The 22,631-nt window shown below is 41.6% G+C and overlaps 1 long non-coding RNA gene across 4 annotated transcripts in view; it reads left to right on the plus strand.

The window, feature by feature from the left end:
- The first annotated feature begins 113 nt into the window (after positions 1 to 113).
- Positions 114 to 22,631, plus strand: part of LOC129620792 (uncharacterized) — a 123,391-nt gene continuing 100,873 nt past the window's right edge. For 2 of the 4 annotated variants that reach the window (XR_008698701.1, XR_008698699.1), the window contains exon 1: positions 114 to 335. This is a non-coding gene — a long non-coding RNA (uncharacterized LOC129620792). The remainder of the gene's footprint in view (positions 336 to 22,631) is intronic. The other 2 variants (XR_008698702.1, XR_008698700.1) reach the window with 1 other exon arrangement.

The raw sequence follows: 22,631 nt of genomic DNA on the forward strand, positions 1-22,631 counted from the left end.
GACGGACTGCACCATCGGCATTCGCGCGCCCTCGCCAGACGCCGCCGTGTGGCCGGAGGGCGAATTGCCCAGTGATTGGCAGAGGGGCGGGGCGGCACGGGCAGAGTTGTGAGGGGCGCGGCTTCTCACCCCGAGCGCCGGCCGGCGGAGCCCAGCGAGCAGTTCTTTCTGCGGGAGGGGAGGTTTTTTTCCAGTGTGGATACTCAACCACCCCTCCTCCCAGTGTCAAGAGCACACGGTCAGCGCTGAGCTGCGGGTGTAGTCCAGAGGACCGGAGACCTCGTGTTCTGAGGAGGAGAGACAGAGCTCATCGTCTCCAGCTGAGGAAGAGTAAGGTCATTAATCCAGAAATACTTATTGAGTATGTACTGTGCTTCATGCTCTATTCTAAATGCCTGAGAACCAGGTGTGAATGAGACAGAGTTCCTCTCTTACATTCTGTTTCTGTGAGAAAGACACGAAACAGGTAACGCGCACCCGTAAGTCCATCAGTGTAAGTGCCAAGACGGAAACAAAGGAGGCGAAAATGTGATAGGGCCGCGCAGTCCGGTAGGAATCGAGTGCGAACCACGAATGTCTTAAATTTTCGAAATGCACGTTAAAAGGAACAAGTTAGGAGAAGGAAACGGCAACCCACTCCAGTGTTCTTGCCTGGAGAATCCCAGGGACAGAGGAGCCTGGAGGGCTGCCGTCTATGGGGTCGCACAGAGTCGGACACGACTGAAGCGACTTAGCATGCATGCATTGGAGAAGGAAATGGCAACCCACTCCAGTATTCTTGCCCGGAGAATCCCAGGGACGGAGGAGCCTGGTGGGCTTCCGTCTACAGAGTCGCACAGAGTCGGACACGACTGATGCAACTTAGCTGCTGCAGCAGCAGCAGCATAGAACTGGGGGGCTGGGAATGGAAGGCTAGGGAGGTGACAGCTTAAAGATATGGGGTTTCTTTTTGAGATGAAAATGTTCTAAATGGTGATGGTTGCATATATCTGTGAATATGTCTAAAAAACCATTGAATCATATACTTTAAATGGGTGCATTGTATGATGTCAATTATATCTCAATAAAACCTTTTTTAAGTTAAAAAAAAGGAACAAGTTAAATTCAGAGTTGCAACCTGTGCTAAGTATTATCATTTAAACATGTAGTTACTATACAATTATTGATGATATACATTGCATTCTTTTATTCCTATGAAGCCTTCGAAATCCAGTGTATTTATTTCTAGTACATTTCAATTCAGATAAGTCACGTTTCTGGTGCTCAGAAGCAGGCCCTTGTCAGCGTGGCTGGAGCCGCTGGAGGAGTGCAGGCTGGCATCAGATGTGGCGGGAGAGACAGGCGGAAACAAATCATATAGGGATTTTATCTGTGGTAAGGGGTTGGGATTTTATGCTGAAATTTTAAAATTGATTTTTAGCACTGAAAGAAAGTAGAGGTGGTTCATTGGTTTCTTGCTGATCGCCATAACTTATGGGAGGGATGGAGACTGTAGTGATTTGGACTGTGTGGTTTCCTTGCACCTCCAAGTCCTAGTAGAGAAGCACCAGAGACTTCAGCCCAGCACCTTTCTTTGTTTCTTTGAAGCTTATTGCATGAAGAAAGACAGAAGGGAGGGAGGGAAGGAAGGAAGGAAGAAAAGGGAAAGAGGGAAGAGAGAAGAAGTGAGGAAAGAAAAAAGAAACAGAGAAAGAGGAAAGAGAAGAAGGAAAGGAAGGAAGAAGAAAAGAAAAGGTAATTTAATGCCTGTAGTCCAGTGATCATCCCACAAGGACTAGCCTGAATGATAACATCACCACTGGGACAAAGGAGCAGGGACCATACAGAAGTAAATGTGTAATGACCATGAAAAGGTAAATAAATCTAAGACCTTCATTAGGAAGTCTCTGTAACATCTGGGGAGAGAAAGGTTGGAGAAGGAGAAGGTCTCCTCAAAGAGTGTTATTTGAAGACTCTGAAGGGTACAGTTTGGGGATTATGGCAACTTTCAATCTTGCCTTCTTGCTCGGGAGAGTCAGTGAGAGGATATTTCTTTTGGCTGGAGGAGCCAGCTGACCCAAGTTCCTATCCAGCTCTTTGACTTTTGGCTTCCCTGGTGGGCAGACGTTGAAGAGTCTACCTGCAGTAGAGGGAGACCCAGGTTTAATCCCTGTGTCAGGAAGATTCCCCTGGAGGAAGAAATGGGAACCCACTCCAGTATTCTTGCCTGGAAAATCCCATGGATGGAGGAGTCTGGCGGGCTACAGTCCATGGGGTTGCAAAGAGTCAGACACAACTAAGCGACTTGACTTTCTTTCTTTCTTTGACTTTTGTGCTTTGGGGTAAATGACCACCTCTCTAAGCCCAGGGTTCTATTTTATAGGATAATACCTTTACCTGTGTACCACATGGGTGCGTGTGTGCCTGCTCCGTTGCTCAGTCACGTCCGACTCTTTGTGATCCTATGGACTGTAGCTCACCAGGCTCCTCAGTCTATGAAATTGTCCAGGCAAGAATTCTGGAGCGGGTTGCCATTTCCACCTCAAGGGGATCTTCCTGACTCAGGGATTGAACCCGCATCTCTTGTGTCCCCTGCCCTGGCAGGCAGACTCCTGGCCACCGCACCAGCTGGGAAGCCCAAGTGGCACATGGTTGTCGTTCAGTCGCTAGGTCATGTCCGACTCTGCAGCCCCAGGGGCTGCAGCATGCCAGGTGTCCTGTCCTTCACTGTGTCCCAGAGGTTGCCATGGACCACACAGATTAAAGATTTAAGCAAGGTTCGTTGCATCAGTTAACACTGTACAGTACATAGTGACACCCAATTAATGACTCTGATGAGCTATACTCTCCTTGTTTACTGCCATCCCAAGTATGGAAACTTCTTGGGTTGACGTCTTACGGAAGAGGGGTACTATGCTGCTATTTTTCTTTTAACATCTTGACATTTTGTTCCCACCTCATTCTTTCTCATCCACCCCTTGTAAATCATCCCTAAACTCTGGATGGTTCAAGAATAGAAAGCATTTGTTTCAATTACTGGATTAATGTTAGTGTCAGGAAATTAATTTGAAATTCTTCATCTTCCCGTCTGCTTCGACCTCACATAGCCTAGGAAGGAAAGCTTGATAATTCAGCCAACGCAAGCAGAAAGGACATGAGAAAAAGTTAGGGGGTATTTCCTATGCTGTTGGAGTGGAGGCATTATGGAAAGATGTACAAGCTACCTACAGTGTTAATGCAAGTGTGGAACAAACCCAGTTTCCTTGTTCTGATTAGTAGGCAGAATAATGGTCCCTCAAAGGTGTGCACATCCTAATTCCCAGAACCCGTGAATATGTTCCATTATGTAGTAAAAAGGGGGCTTTGCAGATGTGATTAATATGAGGGATCGCGCAATGAGGAGATAAAAAACGCAGAGGAAAAAAGTCAGAGAGATGTGGCAGAAGAGAAGGCAGGAGAAGGACTCAACCTTCCGTTGCTAGCTTTGAAGATGGAGGAGGAAGATCTTTGAATGGACAGCATCTAGAATCTGGGAATAGCCCTCCTCTGACAGCCAGCAAGCAAACACGGATGTCCTGTCTACAGCTGTGTGCACTGAATCTGCCAACCACCTGAGTGTGCACGAAAGCAAATTCTCCCCTGGAGTCTCCAGAAAAGAACACAGCCGTGCTGATGCCTTGACTGTAGTCCACTGAAACTCATGCCAGACTTCCTACCTACAGAGATGTGATCATAGATTTGTGTTGTTTGAAGCTGCTAAATTTGTGTTAATTTGTTATGATGGCAAGAGAAAACTAATAAACCCTGTAAGGGTGGAGAGGGAGAAGTGGGCTGCTTTTCTTCCCCTGCTCCTCGTCCTGCTTCAATTTTCTCATCAGGAACACAGTAAAATTTTGCAGATAAGCTATGCACACTTCATTGTGAAGTGCTTAATCCATAGGACTGACATTTTCTTTATGTTGGGAGTTAGGGATCTGATATAAAATCCAATAGATATTAAATAATTTGAATACTCAATTTAAAATCATTTGTGATTTTCTTGGATTTTCTCTTTAAACAATCATATTATCTATGAAAGTGTTTTTCCTTTCTACTTATACTCTGTGTGTGTGCATGCCCAAACTGGGACATGTAGGATATTGTTGAATAGAATGATAATAGACATCCTTGTCTTGTTCACAGCTTTAAAAGAATGCCCGTAAAGTTTCAGCATATATGTATGACATGTATGACATTTTAATGCATTTTATCGTTTATTGGGTTAGAGAAGTGTCCTATTTTTAGTTTGCTAATAGTTTTTTTTAATATATCATGAGTGGATGTTAAATTTTATTAAATGGTTTTTTTTCTGCCTCTATTGAGATGAACACAAGGTTTTTTCTTATAGTGTGTTAATGAGGTGAATTGCGTAAATACATTTGCTAATGTTGAACCAGCCTTACATTTCTGGGAGAAACCAAACTTGTCATTTCAAAAACTGTTCTGTTTAGAATTACTGCATTTATATTTATGGACCAGAGGGGACTGTGTTTATCTTTCTCATACTGTCTTTGATAGTTTTTTTATCTATGTGTTTAGACATGTGTGTATTTATTTTTGGCTGTGCCGGGTCTTGGCTGCTGTGCACGGGCGTTTCTCTAGTAGCGACAGGCAGGGGCTGCCCTGGAGCTGTGGTGCTCGGGCTCCTTACTGCGGTGGCTTCTGCTGCGGAGCACAGGCTCTAGGTTTATAGGCTTCAGTGGTTGTGGCACCGGGGGTTTAGTTGCTCTGTGTCATGTGGGATCTTCCCAGACCAGGGGTTGAACTGGTGTTTCCTGCAATGCAAGGCAGATTCTTAACCACTGGACCACCAGGAAAGCCCCTCTTTGATAGTTTTGGCTAGAATTATACAGATAGTTTGGGGCTTCCCTGGTGGCTCAGACAGTAAAGCATCTGCCTGCAATGTGGGAGACCTGGGTTCAAGGATCCTGGAGGAGGAAATGGCAACCCACTGCAGTACTCTTGCCTGGAAAATTCCATGGACTGAGGGGCCTGATAGGCTACAGTCCGTGGGGTCGCCAAGAGTCGGGCACGACTGAACAGCTTCACTCACTCACACAATAGTCCTTGTGCTCAGTGGCTCAGCCGTGTCCGAGTCTCCCAGTCCCATGGGCTATAGCCCACCAGTCTCCTTTGTCCATGGAATTTCCCAGGCAAGACTGCTGGGGCAGGTTGCCCTTTCCTACTCCAGGGGATTTTCCCAAGCCAGGGATCGAATCCTTGACTCTTGCATTGGCTGGTGGATTCTTTACCATTGCTCTACCTGGGAAGCTCCTAGATATCTACCTAATATTAGTAACTTGTCTCCGAACAAATTACAGATATTCTATGCAAAAACATTTACTGGGAGCCTATTTCCTTTGTTTTAAATGGTAAAATTATAATGAGTTAGTCCTTAACCCAAACTAGTTTCATAAAATGTTACTAAAATATATTAAACAAAGCTCTATTAAATAAAAAACTGTAACAATAGGCTATAACATCCATACCTTCCCTTCCTGATCACCCAACCATATAGTTATGAACAAATAGTTGCTTTGTTAGCAGTAACATAATCTCTTTTATTGTTACTGCTTTTCTGCTTGGTTTGCTTCTTTCTCCATTTATCTTTAACGTTTCCTCAGCTTTTTTGGTTCTCAGAATACAAAACTAGGGGGGGAAAGCAATATGGAATATGAAAGGCAGTGTGGAAATGTGGCAGGAAATGACTCACACTGAGGATGGTATGGTACTTTAGTGCTTCTTCCATCCCCAATGGTGTCTCCATGGAATATCCCTTTCATTGAAATTCAGTATGCTTTGTGATTTGCTGACAGATGACACTGGGAACATTTTTCCAGTTGCGTTTGTAATGCAACTCAGGGCATTCCCTATACCTTTGTTGTTATTGGTAAAAATGTGTTTTGGGGTCCTAAATATAATATTTCTATATAAATAGTCGGTTTTTTCAATTTTTAGGATTTACTTTTAACTGGAGGGTAATTGCTTTACAATGTTGTTGTAGATGTTAGTTTCTGCCATTCAACATGAACCAGCCATAAGCACACCTGTGGCCCCTCCCTCTTGAGCCCCTCATAGCACCCCGGTCCCACCCCTCTAGGTTGTCGCAGAGCACAGGATTGAGCACCTTGTGTTTCGCCGTGTAATCACACCTTCCCGCTGCTACCTGGTCTGCATACGGTGCTGCTTGTGTTTCCACGCTCCTCTCGCAGGTTGGCCCTCCCGCTCCTTCCCCTGCTGTGTCGGCAAGTCTGTTCTCCGTTCCTGCCCTGTGAACAGGCTGGTCAGTACCTAGCTTCCATCTATATGCGTTAATATACAGTATTTATTTGTTTCTCTTTCTGACTTCACTCTGTTGTTGTTTTGAATGATATATGTGTTATATGATGTTGGAGTATTAAATACAAGAGTTAATTTATTGGGAAAACGTTAATCAGGAAAATGTTCTGTGGAGTATGCCTATACACTTGCTGCTGCTGCTGCTGCTAAGTCGCTTCAGTTGTGTCCGACTCTGTGCGACCCCATAGACGGCAGCCCACCAGGCTCCCCCGTCCCTGGGATTCTCCAGGCAAGAACACTGGAGTGGGTTGCCATTTCCTTCTCCAGTGCATGAAAGTGAAAAGTGAAAGTGAAGTTGCTCAGTCGTGTCCGACTCTTAGCGACCCCATGGACTGCAGCCTACCAGGCTCTTCTGTCCATGGGATTTTCCAGGCAAGAGTACTGGAGTAGGGTGCCATTGCCTTCTCTGTGCCTATACAGTACTGGCATTATAAAATTACTTGGAGACTTTTTCCTCTTTTTGTCTACTCTGAAGAATTTAATATAAAGTCAGAATTTTTTTTAAGTAAAAAATAAACCTCAGTTTAAGAATTATCTGGATCTAGAATTTTCTTTGTAGGAATATTTCAAACTACTGAATCAGTTTCTTTAATGATTGAACCATTCATGTTTTTTCTTGTTAAGTCATCCTTCTGAGGAATGTATCCATTCTGCCTCCATTCTGCTGCATTTTGAAATTTGTTGATCCAGGAAACATAGAGAGTCCCAAACAAAACCAAACTAAAGACGATTACACCAGGACACATTTTTTATTAAAATGGCAATAAGTAATGGTAAAGAGAAGATATTAAAAGCAGCAAGGGAAAAGCAACAAGTTACATACAAGGGAACTCACCTAAAGCTCTAGATGACTTTTCAGCAGAGGCTCTGCGGGCCGGAAGGGAGTGCCACAATATATTTTAAAGTGATGAAAGGGAAAAATCTACAACCAAGAGTACTCTACCCAGCAAAGCTTACATTCACATTTGATGGAGACATGAAAAATTGCAAGGATAAGCAGAAGCTTACAGAGTTCAGCACCACCAAACCAGCTTTACAAGAAATGGTGAAGGGGTTTCTCTAAGGGAAAAACAGAAGTCCACAACTAGAAACACAATTATTGCAATAGGAAAAATAGGTAAAGGCAAATGTACCATAAACATAGTAAACCAACTATGTGAAAAACTCAGGGAAGTTAAAATACAAGTAGTAAAATCATCTAATCCACAATGAGTAGTTAAGGGATACACAACCAAAAAGATGTGAGATATGATGTCAAAAACAGTAATTATAGGGCAAGGGGGGTAAAAATGAAGTCAGCCCTTGGATATCTGTTAAATTAGAAGTTACCCCTCAGATCATTGTTACCAAAATACGCAAATAGGCCTCTTTTACGGAAAGACTGGGCAGGTTTCAGCCTGCTGCTTCTGTGCTGGTCTTGAGCCATGCTGTCTGTGTGAGCCCTTTAGGGACTGCCTTTTAGAGCCCTGTGGCCTTGTGTAGCTCATGGATGCAAGTCCTAGTGGTTTTCAAAGCTAGATGTTTTAGGTACTCGTCTCTCAGGTGGAGGTCTTAAAAGTTAGCATCAGATTGGAGGTCTCAATCCTTCACTCCTTAGGGAGAAGCTGGAAGGTGTGAGTTCCCTCCTAGTTAGGTGTTGCTGCACCAGGGCTGGGGGTTATGGCAAGATTGTTTCTCAGCTTCTCCTTGGTTTTATGTGGGTTTTTCCTCACTTTCCCAGTAAGTAGGAGTCTAGTGTTTTCTGGGTTTTCTTCAGAGGAAATTGTCTTGTGTCCAGCTGTTGATTCAGTGTGTCTCTGGGAGGGTGAGGTCAGTGAGCCTCTTACGTTGCTGTTTTGAGCCAGATGCTGAGACTGAGTTTCTGATGTCAATGATTAGAAATTATTTTTCTAGCATTTCTCTTTGGTTCTTTTTCAGAGATGTAGGTTACTTATGATATCTTTTGTTCCTTTGTTATGTAGCCCTTTTATTTCTCAAAAATATATGTGAGATTTATATTTAAATATAAACACACTCATTCGATATTCTCAAGGTCAGAAATTAAAGTTGTCTGTTTCAACTCACTGATATATGTTATATGTTTTCTTATAGGTTGGTTTTTTTTTTTTTTTTTTTAACTGTAAGAATATGTTCTTTGGAAACTAAGCTGTGGTAATCTTTTGGGTGTGTTCCTCTAGAAAAGATTTATGTGTGGTGTTGCTGGGCATTTGGGGTGCTTTTATCCGGGCTTCCCTGCTGGCTCCGTTGGTAAAGAATCCACCTACAAGGCAGGATACCTGGGTTGGGAAGATCCCTTGGAGGAGGAAGTGGCCACCCACTCTGGGATTCTGCCTGGGAAATCCCATGGGCAGGGGAGCCTGGCGGGCCCCAGTGCACAGGTCGCGAGCGGTGGACGTGACTTAGCGACTAAACCGCTGCCACCGCCACTGCCCGGAGGCGCGGCCAGGCCGCCAGCCGCTCTGCAGAGCGCCGGCTGTGCGCCCTCCTGCGTGAGGGAGAGCTGGTGCTAGCCACTCTCTAGGGAGACATTCCCCCCGCTTTATCCTTCCTAATAAAAAGTGGGATAACTGTCTCCACTATTTCTCTCCGTAGGGTGGTGATTCACTCGCTACCACCCTGCCTCATTCACTTACCATATGGATGGGCAGTTCTGCTTCCCGCTGGCTTAGGCCTTATGTCCTGTCTCCTAACTTCCAACTGACCCTGGGAAGCTTAAGCTGTAAGCCACCAGGGATGGGTCGGTAGATGTCCCAGGCACATACCAGCTCCAGAACTTACTTTGGATTCTTGCTGTCTTTTATATGTGGCCTCTGAGGACTTCCCTTATTTTTTAGCCAACTCAGCCATGCATTTAGAAAGATATTTTAAAATATTTTATCCAGCATTTTTAATTTTTGGAATTAGGGGACTTCTCTGAGTATCTCCTGCCACATTGCAGGTACAGAAGAATTTGCCTTTCTTCATCAATTTGATCCTTGAAAAGCCATCCAGCTTAAGAGTGTCAGAAGGCTTATCACTAATCCTGCTTTTTCTACTAACAACCTATCTGTAAAGGTAATAACTCTTCTCAAAATAATTTATAATTTAGAGCAATTCTCACAGAGTCTATTAAATTAACTTGGTTAAATTTTTTTGCAACTTCACAAAATTATTCTGAAGGTCATTTAGAGCAAGAAACTAATGAAAATAGCCAGAAAAATTTAGAAAAAGAAGAGTAATGATGGAGGGCTAACTCCTTACCTAACTCTAAATATTAATATATATTCCAATATTAAATATTACAACATTCTCAACTTCATAAGATAATTAAGGGTTTGGCACAGGCACTCACCTATCAATGAAATGGAAGGTATAACTCATAAGCATTTGTTCTGTATGTTAAATTTTAATATATCTTAAAGCAGACACCACAAATCAGCAGAGATGGGAGGGCTTCAACCCACGCATGTCACTGATAGGAGTGATTTGTCATTTTGGAAATAAAAATAATATTACCTGATATAAATCAAAATAAGTCCTGTATAGTTTAAATAATTAAATGGGAAAAAAAACAAATAATAGAAAGGCTAAGTGAAAATATTTGTTTGACTGAAGAAAGGACTTACTAAACTTAACGGCTAATGGCTGTTTCTGGAAGAAACTGATTACAACGAATAGCAACATAATATACTTTCCTTACTTTTTGGCCATGAGGAAGTATTACCTTTCAAAATAATAATCTTTATTTTAAAAATAAATAAATGAAAGGAGTAATAAAATAATTTGATTTGGCAAAATTTAAAACTCTTTATCTTACATAATTAAGGGCTTCCCCAATGGCTCAGCGGATAAAGAACCCACCTGCCAATGCGGGAGACATAAGGGATGTGAGTTTGATCCCTGGGTTGGGCAGATCCCCTGAAGGAGGGCATGAAAACCCACTCCAGTATTTTTGCCTGGAGAATCCCATTGACTAAGGAACCTAGCGGTCTACAGTCCAAAGGGTCGCAAAGAGTCAGACACGACTGAGCAACTAAGCATGCACGCACATCTTAAATATTAAAAGGAAAATTCCTTGTAGCTACAGGCCGAATTCTTATAATAGATATACCTTAACAAATATAATACTTAATAAAGTATTCATGTTAATCCATATAAATGCTGATAACCCAGTAGGACCAAAACCAAGAAAAAATGTTTCACAAAGGAGAAGCATGGATTCTGAAACATATCGAGAAGTGTTAATACCTTAAGGAATTTTTTTTGAAAAATATTTTTGTAACCCTATTCATTTGTATAAATGTAAACTAAATTTCCAGTTTTATTTTCATATATTCATTTTTTTAACTAAAAGCTAGGTATGTCTGTGCTTAGAGAAGCTTTGTCTCTTTCATTTTGTTCTTATTTTAGGGTGTGATTAGGCCTAACTTTTTTTCCTGACAGATTTTTTATTATTGATTTACTAATCATTTTGCTTACTGTGTTCAAATGATGTGCTTTATCTTAACCTGGTTACCAGAGCCTTTGTGTGAAATCTCTTCTGCATCACCATGTTAGAGATCTTACAGAAATATTTTGTTTGTCAAAGACAGTGATGCTGCAAGTAGTAGTGTTCCATCGCTCAGAACTGTCCAGTTCTTTGTGGCCCCATAGCCTGTAGTCCACCCAGCCTCTTCTGCCCATGGAATTGTGCAGGCAAGAGTATTGGAGTGGGCTGGTATTTCCTACTCCAGGGGCTCTTCCCCACTCCATGATCGAACCTGCGACTCTTGCATCTCCTGCATCCGCAGGTGGATTCTTTAGGACTAGCACCACCTGGGAAGTCTCGTGATACTGCAAAGAGACTGTTAAATGAATGCTACTTCAAGAAATTCCTTAAGCAAGTCTAACATTAGTACAGGCAGTAAACCGCCAGGTGGCAGTACAAGCCAAGCACAAAACTTCACTGTGCTTGACAGATGCATTCTCAGTTGTTACACTTTAATTGGAATGAAATTAGCAATCAAATATCCACATTGGAGTAGAATCACCCTCTTCTCCAGGTGTTTTTAAAACCTGGGTTTTTATACAAGTTTTTCAGAGGTGATACTTTGATTTTTTTTTTTTTAATATCTGGTCAAGTTGCATAGAAAAACCTGTTTTAATATGCTGCTGCTGAGTCACTTCAGTCGTGTCCGACTCTGTGCAACCCCATAGACGGCAGCCCACGAGGCTCCCCGGTCCCTGGGATTCTCCAGGCAAGAACACTGGAGTGGGTTGCCGTTTCCTTCTCCAATGCTCATGAAAGTGAAAAGTGAAAGTGAAGTTGCTCAGTCGTGTCTGACCCTCAGCGACCCCATGGACTGCAGCCTACCAGGCTCCTCCGTCCATGGGATTTTCCAGGCAAGAGTACTGGAGTGGGGTGCCATTGCCTTCTCCATTTAATATGCTACCTTGAGTAATTCAAAAGAACATCTTATGTATTCCAGTCTGGACACAAATGACACATCTTTCAGTGGTAAAATTCCCTGTGCCACAGAAGTGTATGTCCTAAGCCAACTATGAAAATAAAGCTGGTGCTTTTAGTCAGGATCTAGACCGCCAGGAAATATACATAGCAATTGGAGTTGAATTATTAATAGATACTTCTTTTGTGGGTTAGAGAGCTCAGTCTGTCTTAATTTTTTTAAATTAGGTATGACTTGATTGCAGTGCTTAGTCACTTTCTGGAAATAAATAGTTGCTAGATAAAAATAGGATTTTTAATTTTTGTAACTAAATATATGTGGCATGTGTTTCATATCCATACATTTCCAAGGGTATTCTTAGGAACATCTGTTTCCATATTAGTAACTTTCCTCTTTGGTGGTGCTAGAGTCTTTCTTTGGTGTAGACAGCATTGGAAGGTCTTCTGTGAAACGAGTGCTCCTGTGAGGCACAGAACAGTTTCAACAGCACAAACCCCCAAACCTGGGTTTCTAATGAGTGGTTTTAGTTGCATTAATGTTAATGTTTGTTTTAGCCACTGAAAGAGAATTCCTAGCTGCTCGATTAGAGATTTGAAGTCTCACAGCTGAATAAATTAAATCCCTGAGTACTGAGGCTCAGCTTGAAATTGATCACACAGAATCTCAGGCAGGAATCTGTGAAACATCATGGTGAGCCCAGGAGGAGCTGAAGGATGGGAGGAGTTTGAGGGTTCTGGTCCTTCAAACTTTCAAAAAGTTAAGTAATTTCAGTAAACTCTGGTCTATAATAACTAGCATGGTTACAATTCCGTAATGTACTAATAAGTGACTGGTGTGAGTCCTTAAAAGCTGCATCACTTATTTATGAGAAGCCAGAATGAGTGTAACACCCATCACAGTGAAATTTCTTTTTTTAGTAAGGTATCCAGACCTTGAGAGCCGAGTAAAAGAACCTAGCAACCTGAATCTAAATAAGACACAACTAAGTCCCTTATTATGTACCCCTGTCATTGTGTATGTTGATAAGTACTTTAATAGCTACCAAGGGGATGTTGTTTAATAGGTTGATGTTCAATGGAGGGATGTTTCTAAGAATGCCCTTGGCCTTTGCCTTTAATCTTTTTTATTGTTGGTCTGTATGAAGATGTTGAAGGCACCCTTATAAAATTTGAGATGATATGAAGTTAAAGAGGATAAATTAGACAGAATCCTAAAATCTTAGGTTTGTTGAACTTGGTGAGTGTTAAAACAATGGTTTTGAAGAGAATATATGTGAAGTCCACTACTTGTGCCCTAAAATCAACAGCGTGTATATAGGATAAGTTGTAACTTAGCTGTAGCATGCCTAGAAAAGACTTAAGGGAATTTGTTGGCAGTGAATATAATATAAATCCATTTGTACCATGGCAATCAGCAGTGTAAATGTAAACTTAGGTTTCATTAATCAAAAAGTGTGCCATGGTAAAGGAGAGGTGTTCCTTCTTCCCCAAGCTGCACCATCCTGTCTTCAGTTCTAGGTGCTGTCCCTCAGATGCGTCATAGGCAGGCTCGGGACTATTCAGGAGAAAGACCACCCAGGTAACAAGAACACTAGAGGCTGTGTTATAAAGGAAGTGGCTGAAGGAACTGGGGACTAGAAGGTGCAGTATCGGAAGACAGAGTGACGTTGGCTTCACATGTTTGGAAGTCTGCCCTGTGAGAGGGGGTTAGACTTGCTCTGAGTCATCCCAAGGGATCAAATTAAAATAAAGGGGTGGAAACCTTAAAGAGGCAGTTTTGAGTTTCATATAATGACTTTCTAACGGTTGAAAGCAAGCCCAGATGGGAACAAACTGTTGAAGAGATGGTGATTTCTTCATCATGAGGCTGTCCAAGCATGGATGGGTAAGAACTTAGAAATATCTTAGCAACTGATAGACAGTTAAATACATTTAAAAATCCCTTCCAAGGTGCTCCAATGGTTGAGACTCCACGTTCCCAATGTAGAGGACACGGGTTTGATCCCTGGTCAAGGAACTAAGATCCTGTATGGCCTTAAAAAAATTCCTTTCAATTCTGAGAGTTTATGGTTATTTTCTTAATGCATATTTTCTTAAGCTAACAAGACTCCTTAAGAAAAGGCATCTTTAAAGATTGAGCAATATGAATTTACCTCAATAATCCTAATATGTGTTATTTTTTCTTTTTAATGTCTTTAGTCAGCAGAGACAGTATTAGGATTTTAAATGTGACCTTTATTTCTGTTATCTCAGAAAGAAAGAAAGAAAAAAAGTGAAGTTGCTCAGTCGTGTCCGACTCTTTGCAACCCCATGGACACCAGGTTCCTCCGTCCATGGGACTTTCTAGGCAAGAGTACTGGAGTGGGTTGCCATTTCCTTCTCCAGGGAACTTCCTGACCCAGGGATCGAACCCAGGTCTCCCACATTGTAGACAGATGCTTTACTGTCTGAGCCACCAGGAGATAAGGTCAAAACTCCAATAGCAAGATAAACACAGTAGGTGCCAAGTACTTCCAAATCCTAAAGGGATCACCTGAGCAGATTGTATTATATGGTTGGGCAACCAGTTCGGCCTGTATTGGCCCATTGCTAACCTCTAGGGTTGGAGCTTAAGCACTGGTGATGAAAACTGTTAGAGTCATTGGCATGCTGTATAATACCCGTGCCCACCCCGGGGAACTCTGGGAGAACCTGGTGTGCATGGAAGTTTGGGAGACTCAAGGACTGTGACGCTAAGAGAGACCGTGGCTGGAGCGGCCCCTGCCTGCAGTGGCTCAGACGAGAGCGATTTGGTGGAAGCAGCTCCACCATCATGCAGCAGGTGTGGCAAAGGTGCCTGTTCATTTTAAAAGGTTGCCTGGAGGGTGGACTACCATAAAGGGCTGGTGGGGGAGACTGACAAGAAGTCAGTGAGAGGAGAGTCACTGCCTAGAGAGCCAGGCCACTAGGTTCAAAGCCGGGCTCTGCTACTTATTTGCTGTGTGATCATGGGCAGAGGTGGACCAAGAAAGGTAGAAGAACCTAACCCCATGCACCTGCCTGCCTGAGGCTTAGGAAGATGGGAGCCAATTTACATCAGAGAAGATTTTGGAATTTGGACAGTAAATGAAAGAGGCTTTTAAAATACTCAAGTAAGACCATTCTTGCAACTTAGATAAGAGAACTGTGAGACCTTCCTAAGTTCCCATTCAAAGGGAGCAAAGGAGTCCAGAAAGCAGGTGTGAGGAGAGTGGAAAAGAGGATAAAGCTGTTCTCTGTGTGCATCTTGAGCAGAGCAGCTTCATAAGTAGATGAGCTGGCTACAGTAGTAACTGGAAATGCCAGCTAGATTCTCGGTGTGGTTTTGTCACCAAAGAGCAGTGTCAATAACAGGTCACCCTATGTCTCTGGGTCCTAAATTTCTTCACCTGTAGAAGATCTCCAGTTCCTTTTAGCTTTGTAGTGCTCTTTCCATTTTACGTCACAACCAAGGTTTGGTATCTGTGTGTCTGTCTATCTAATTTAGTATTTATAAATGTTTATATCCAGGAGTTTTTCCAGAAAAGATTTAATTAGCTGAACTTTGATGTTTTTCCCTGTTGGCATGCTGGCTGTGTTTTGTGCCTAAATGTAGCGGTGAGATTATCTTCTGTGTTTCTGGTTTGTCCAGTAGTTTTCCTCCCTGTTAAACTTAGTATAGATAAGCTTTAGTAAGATACGGCATTGTGAGCACATGCATTTTAAGTGTCTTACCCATATTAATTCTGCTGATGCAGTCTACCTGTGATTTTTACATTTTGTCCATGAAAAGGCACAGGCAAACTACATTCAAGGAGGTAAAAGGAATGGGAAATTAAATATGAAAGAATCCCTCAGATCTCTTGGAATTGATGAGATAGTTCTGCATTTTCTTGCTCATGTGTGCAGAACAACTAGGCTTCGTTTGCCCTTGGATTTTAAGTCTCTTCAGAGCACAGCTGCTGTCTAAGGTGATGGAATTATCTGTAAATTCCTGTCAGAGTCTCTGACAGGCCCCAAAAAGGGTTGGCACAAACAAATCATTTCTCTAACTAGTTGGGCTATTTAAAATTATACAGTAAGGTGTACATTTCAGTTCAAATGAAAATGAGACACTGATTAGAACATCATAAAGCAGTCAGAATGAGTGGGCAACATACCTCTTAATCTACTCAGTTCTTTGCTGGAATCCCTAATGCCAACGATTGCCCCATTTATGGCGCTAAAGCCTGTAACCTGAAATGTCTTTGCTGTTTGTGTCCAGTTTAGATTTAAGTGATTGCTGAGTTTTCTTCTGTATCCAGAGTCTTTTGATTCAGCTCAAGAGACATCATCTTTAAATCCTAGGTATAAATTCAGCCATGGCAGCTTAAGCCTCTAAAATCTCAGTATTTAGAGCATCAAAAACCCTGTAAGAATGCCATGAGAATATTTGTATGTTGCTGAGAGAGAATGGAAAGTTAAGTATAATAAAGTACCTTTCTTTAAAAAATACATGTATGTTCATTTAATTTCTTTTTTGCTCCCTAATAGTCAACAAGAGTCCGAAATGCGCTACTTGGGTGCAGTCTCAAAAATGACAGAATGATCTCTATTCATTTCCAAAGCAAACCATTCAATTATCACAGTAATCCAAGTCTTTGTCCCAGCCACTAATGCGGAAGAAGCTGAAGTTGAACGGTTCTAAACCTACAAGACCTTCTAGAACTAACACTCAAAAAAAATGTCCTTTTCATTATAGGGGACTGGAATACAAAACTAGGAAGTCAAGAGATACTGAACCTGGAGTAACAGGCAAATATGGCCTTGGAGTACAAAATGAAGTAGAACAAAGGCTAACAGAGTTTTCCCAAGAGAATGCACTGGTCATAGCAACCACTCTCTTCCCGCAACAAAAGCAACAACTCTACACATGGACATCAGTAGACAGTCAATACCAAAATCAGATTGATTATATTCTTTGCAGCCAAAGATGGAGAAGCTCTATACAGTCAGCAAAAACAAGACCAGGAGCTGATTCTGGCTCAGATCATGGACTCGTTATTGCCAAATTCAGACTTAAATTGAAGAAAGTGGGGAAAAACACTAGACCATTCAGGTATGACCCAAATCAAATCCCTTGCAATTATACAGTGAACGTGACAAATAGATTTAAGGGATTAGACCTGATAGATAGAGTGTCTGAAGAACTATGGACAGAGGTTCGTGATATTGTACAGGAGGCAGTGATCAAAACCATCCCCAAGAAGAAGAAACACAAAAGGCAAAATGGTTGTCTGAGGAGGCCTTACAAATAGCGGAGAAAAGACTAGAAGTGAAAGGCAAAGGAGAAAAGGAAAGATATACCCATTTGAATGTAGAGTTCCAAAGAATAGCAAGGAGAGATAAGAAAGCCCTCCTCAGTGATCAATGGAAAGAAATAGAAGAAAACAATAAAATGGGAAAGATTAAAGATCCTTCAAGAAAATGAGAGATACCAAGGGAACATTTCATGCAAAGATGGGCACAATAAAGGACCAAAATGGTAGGGACTTAACAGAAGCAGAAAATATTAAGAAGAGGTGGCACGAATACACAGAAGAACTATACAAAAAAGATCTTCATGACCCAGATAACCACAATTGTGTGATCACTCACCTAGAGCCAGACATCCTGGAGTGAGAAGTCAAGTGGGCTTTAGGAAACATCACTGTGAACAAAGCTAGTGGAGGTGATGGAATTCCAGCTGAGCTAGTTCACATCCTAAAAGATGATGCTGTGAAAGTGCTGCACTCAATGTGCCAGCAAATTTGGAAAACTCAACAGTGGCCACAGAACTGGAAAAGGTCGGTTTTCATTACAATCCGAAAGAAGTGCAATGCCAAAGAATGCTCAAACTACCGCACAATTGCACTCATCTCACACGCTAGCGAAGTAATGCTCAAAATTCTCCAAGCCAGACCTCAACAGTATGTGAACCATGAACTTCCAGATGTTCAAGCTGGATTTAGAAAAGGCAGAGGAAACAGAGATCAAATTGCCAACATCTGTTGTATCATCAAAAAAGCAAGAGAGTTCTAGAAAAACATCTACTTCTGCTTCATTGGCTATGCTAAAGCCTTTGTGTGGATCACAACAAACTGTGGAAAATTCCTCAAGAGATGGGAATACCAGACCACCTTACCTGCTTGTTAAGAAATCTGTATGCAGATGAAGAAGCAACAATAGGACCCAGACATTGAACAACGGACTCGTTCCAAATTGGGAAAGGAGTATGTTAAAATTGTATATTGTCACCTTGCTTATTTAATATGCAGAGTGCATCATGAGAAATGCCAGACTGTATGAAGCACAAGCTGGAATCAGGATTTCGGGGAGAAATATCAGTAACCTCAGATATGCAGATGACACCACCCTTATTGCAGAAAGCAAAGAGGAACTAAAGAGCCTGTTGATGAAAGTGAAAGAGGGAAGTGAAAAAGGGCAGTGAAAAAGTTGGCTTAAAACTCAACATTCAAAAAACTAAGATCATGGCGTCCAGTACCAGCACTTCTTGGCAAATAGATGGAGAAACAAAGCAAACAGTTGATAGACTATTTTCTTGGGCTCCAGAATCACTCCAGATGGTGACTGCAGTCATGAAATTAGAAGATGCTTCCTTCTTGGAAGGAAAGCTGTGACCAACTTAGACAGCATATTAAAAAGCAGAGACATTAATTTGCTGACAAAGGTCCATCTAGTCAAAGGTATGGTTTTTCCAGTAGTCATGTATGTATGTCAGAGTTGGACTGTAAAGTAATCTGGGCACTAAAGAATTGATGCTTTAGAACTGTGGTGTTGGAAAAGACTCTTGAGAGTCCCTGGGACTGCAAGGAGGTGAAATCAGTCCTAAAAATTCATTGGAAGGACTGATGCTGAAGCTGAAACTCCAATACTTTGGCCACCAGATGCGAAGAACTGACTCACTGGAAAAGACCCTGATGTTGGGAAAGGTTGAAGACAGTAGGAGAAGGGGATGACAGAGGATGAGATGGTTGGGTGGCATCACTGACTTGATGGACATTAATTTGCACAAGGTCCAGGAGTTGCTGATAGACAGGAAAGCCTGGTGTGCTACAATCCATGGGGTCACAAAGAGTTGAACACAACTGAGCGACTGAACTGATCTGAGCTGATGTTCCCAGAACTGCTCCATATTTGTGGTGGTTAAGGGATTGTAAAGAGTGATTATATAGAGAGAAATAAGAGCACTGAATTCTATTTCTGAGGTCAAATTATCTTCTTTCTGCCTTATTAGACTATGGCCTCCAAGTCTAAGGATGTAGTTCAGTGATAATGTGGGACAATTGTATATGTAATAAATTGTAGGGTAGCAGTACTATTCCAGGCTTCTGGCACTATTATTTCTGCAACCGAGCATATTTCCTCTCCTTTCCTATTCCTTTAGTGCAGATTCTACTTCCTGTCTTCATATAGGGATCAGCACAAGAACTAATAGAGTCTTAGAGCTTCATTCACCTGTCTATGTGGTTGGTTCAGATACGACACATGACCTGAACAAGGCCAGTAAGAGCCCTTGTCTAGGAGACTGTCCTATAGTGCAGTCAATAGGGAAAATTGCTTTTACTTCTGTGTTCCTGAAACTGGAAGGGCATCTGTGTCTACATCAGGCAGGCTCGCTCATGTGGACGTAGTAGGTTTTCCAGAGAGTGAGTGGTCCGTGAAGTCCTCTCGAGGCCCAGACCAGGCACTGGCACTTCTCTACTTCTGCTGCATCCTACTGGCCAAAGTACAGGGCCAGCCCTGACTCAGACAATGAGGAAATAGTCTCTACTTTTAATGGGAGGAGTTGGAAGCCAAAGGGCATGAGCATAGGCAGGCATGGAAAAATGGGAGCACAGCTAATTTACTAAAAAATTGTTATGTGCTCTGTATAATAGGCTCCAGTTTCATCCACCTCATTAGAACTGATTCAAATGTATTCTTTTTAATGGCTGAGTAATACTCCATTGTGTATATGTACCACTGATTTCTTATCCATTCATCTGCTGATGGACATCTAGGTTGCTTCCATGTGCTGGCTATTATAAACAGTGCTGTGATGAACATTGGGGTACACGTGTCTCTTTCAATTCTGGTTTCCTTGGTGTGTACGCCCAGCAGTGGGATTGCTGGATCATAAGGCAGTTCTATTTCCAGTTTTTTAAGGAATCTCCACACTGTTCTCCATAGTGGCTGTACTAGTTTGCATTCCCACCAACAGTGTAAGAGGGTTCCCTTTTCTCCACACCCTCTCCAGCATTTATTGCTTGTAGACTTTTGGATCGCAGCCATTCTGACTGGTGTGAAATGGTACCTCATGGTGGTTTTGATTTGCATTTCTCTGATAATGAGTGATGTTGAGCATCTTTTCATGTGTTTGTTAGCCATCTGTATGTCTTCTTTGGAGAAATGTCTAGTTCTTTGGCCCATTTTTTGATTGGGTCATTTATTTTTCTGGAATTGAGCTGTAGGAGTTGCTTGTATATTTTTGAGATTAGTTGTTTGTCAGTTGCTTCATTTGCTATTATTTTCTCCCATTCTGAAGGCTGTCTTTTCACCTTGCTAATAGTTTCCTTTGTTATGCAGAAGCTTTTAAGTTTAATTAGGTCCCATTTGTTTATTTTTGCTTTTATTTCCAATATTCTGGGAGGTGGGTCATAGAGGATCCTGCTGTGATGTATGTCGGAGAGTGTTTTGCTATGTTCTCCTCTAGGAGTTTTATAGTTTCTGGTCTTACGTTTAGATCTTTAATCCATTTTGAGTTTATTTTTGTGTATGGTCTTAGAAAGTGCTCTAGTTTCATTCTTTTAAAAGTGGTTGACCAGTTTTCCCAGCACCACTTGTTAAAGAGATTGTCTTTAATCCATTGTATATTCTTGCCTCCTTTGTCAAAGAAAAACACCAATACAGTATACTAACGCATATATATGGAATTTAGAAAGATGGTAACAATAACCCTGTATACGAGACAGCAAAAGAGACACTGATGTATAGAACAGTCTTTTGGACTCTGTGGGAGAGGGCGAGGGTGGGATGATTTGGGAGAATGGCATTGAAATATGTATAATATCATATATGAAATGAGTCGCCAGTCCAGGTTTGATGCACTATACTGGATGCTTGGGGCTGGTGCACTGGGACGACCCAGAGGGATGGTATGGGGAGGGAGGAGTGAGGAGGGTTCAGGATGGGAAACACATGTATACCTGTGGCATATTTATTTTGATATATGGTAAAACCAATACAATATTGTAAAGTTAAATAAAATTAAAAAAAAATTGTTATGTGCGTTTCAAAAGTTTAGAAATTTCCTCACGGTCCTGGCTAATAAGCATTAGAGACAGGATTTGAGCCTTAATCTTCTGACTGAAAATCTTGCTCTTTCAGTGTTTCTCTTTGGTCTTGTTGATTGATCCATGCAGTCCAGATGTCACAACTTAATTACTAATAGTTTCTAGTGTCCTATTCTTAGATCACTTTTGAATGACTTGAAACTTATTATGATAAGTTCCTTATTATAATAAAGGTATTAACTTTCTATGAATAGGTCTTCTTGAACCATACTTACAAGCATTTTTATCCATATTTGTATCCACAAGAAAAGGAAGTTCATATTTTCAACTTACATCACAGCTATGATTTGAAATACCAAGTGTTATTTTTGGAGAATAGATAAAATAACTTGTAGTGTATAGGAAGTTTGACCTTGGAGTACAAAATGAAGCAAGGCAAAGCCTAACTGTTTGTCAAAAGAACATGCCAATCATAGCAAACACCCTTTTCCAACAACCCAAGAGACCACTCTACACATGGACATCACCAGATGGTCAGTACCAAAATCAGATTGATTATGTTCTTTGCAGTCAAAAATGGAAAAGCTCTATACAGTCAGTGAAAACAAGACCTGGAGCTGACTGTGGCATAGATCATGAACTCCTTATTGCAAAATTCAGGCTTATATTGGAAAAAAAAAGGGGGGGAAACCACTAGGCCATTCAAGTATGACCTAAATAAAATCCCTAATGCTTATACAATGGAGGTGATGAATAGATTCAGGGAATTAGATCTGGTAGACAGAGTGTCTGAACAACTATGGGTGGAGGTTTTTAACACTGTACAGGAGACAGTGACCAAAACCATTCTAAAGGAAAACAAAATGCAAGAAGGGAAAGTGGTTGTCTGAGGAGGCTTTACAAATAGCTGAGGAAAGAAGAGAAGCTAAAGACAGGGGAGAACGGACAAGATACCCAACTGAACGCAGAGTTCCAGAGAATGGCTAGGAGAGATAAGAAGGCCTTCTTAAATAAACAGTGCAAAGAAATAGAGGAAAAGAATGAAATGGGAAAGACCAGAGATCTCCTCAAGAAAATTGGAGATTCCAAGGGGACATTTCATGCAAGGATGAGTATGGTAAAGGACAGAAATTCAAAGGATCTAACAGAAACAGAAGAGATTAGGAAGAGGTGGCAAGAGGATACAGAAGAACTATACAAAAAAAGTCCTAATGACCTGGATAACTATGATGGTGTGATCACTCATCTAGAGCCAGACATCCTGGAATGTGAAGTCAAGTGGGCCTTCGGAAGCATTACTATGAACAAAGCTAGAGAAGGTGACGGAATTCCAGCTGAGCTATTCACATCCTAAAAGATGATGCTGTTAAAGTACTGCACTCGATATGTCAGCAAATTTGGAAAACTCAGCGGTGCCCCCTGACTGGAGAAAATCAGTTTTCATTCCAGTGCCAGAGTGTTCAAACTACCATACAGTTGCGCTCATTTCACATGTTAGCAAGATTATGTTCAAAATCCTTCAAGCTAGGCTTCAGCAA

Source organism: Bubalus kerabau, chromosome 10 (assembly GCF_029407905.1).
Source record: "Bubalus kerabau isolate K-KA32 ecotype Philippines breed swamp buffalo chromosome 10, PCC_UOA_SB_1v2, whole genome shotgun sequence".
Taxonomy (NCBI): Eukaryota; Metazoa; Chordata; class Mammalia; order Artiodactyla; family Bovidae; genus Bubalus; species Bubalus kerabau.